Here is a 1,021-nt window from a genome sequence, read left to right as displayed (position 1 = left end):
GGGGGCGGAGTCTGCACCGAGCTCAGGCCCGGTCCAGCCCCCTGAGGCTGCCGGGCCCCGCTCCGGAGCTGCTCTCAACACTGCTGCTGGTCTGTGGGGGGGAAACAGTGCACATAGTGGTGTCTTTATAAAATGTTACAAATGTAAATAAGGCCTAACTGGTTTTGATTAGGGCGAAACAACTGTTGCACCAGTTGTGTCCCCAACATTTCAAAAGAGAGATTCGCCATCTGGACTGTATTCAGAGAATCTTTTCAAATGGAACCGCGCTGTTTGACTCATTACGGTAAAACCAGCTCTGTAACTTAACTTTCACAATTCGATCTTCACGCAGTCTTTTTGGTTCGTTTTATTTTTAGACATTTATCACTCAACAATTTGCAGGCCCTTTTCAAAAGCACAACTGAATGCACCGTCATCCTGGGGATAAATGTGCATATTTTCAAATGTTAGCAGTCTAATAAAGTAGTTCAGTTTACAGTTATTAAACTGAGCATAATTCCACCTTTCCTTAAAAATAGGATAGGTGGATTATATACTTTCACATTTACCATTCATCACAAAAATCGAAACACAGTTGTATCATGACAAGACGAACAGAAAAGTCTACAGGCGCAATTTGTGCATCTTCTTCCTGTGCTTAGTTTCTCATGGGAATGAACAGGTAATCCAATCCTTAATGTCAATGTCATTGCTAAAGTTTGGCAGACTGTCGTTCTGGCAAAATATATATTTAAAAAGAATATATAAATCAAATTAGATCAAATTAAATAAAAGTAAATAAAATTAGATAAAGTTAGATAAAAATTAAATAAAAATTAATTAGTGCTGTTAATCGATTAAAATTTTTTATCAAGCTAATCACGTCAATAGGCTGTGATTAATCATGATTAATCACACTATTAAAATACTACTATTTACAAGTACGGTGTTTGAATAAAGAAATGTATGACAGACTGGTTAGGGCTTTTTAAAACTTTATTTTACATCTCAGCCAATTAGAATATCTTAATTCACAGAG

This window comes from Platichthys flesus, chromosome 5 (assembly GCF_949316205.1).
Source record: "Platichthys flesus chromosome 5, fPlaFle2.1, whole genome shotgun sequence".
Classification (NCBI taxonomy): domain Eukaryota; kingdom Metazoa; phylum Chordata; class Actinopteri; order Pleuronectiformes; family Pleuronectidae; genus Platichthys; species Platichthys flesus.
The sequence above is the reverse complement of the archived record's forward strand: the minus strand, read 5'-3'. Positions refer to the sequence as shown.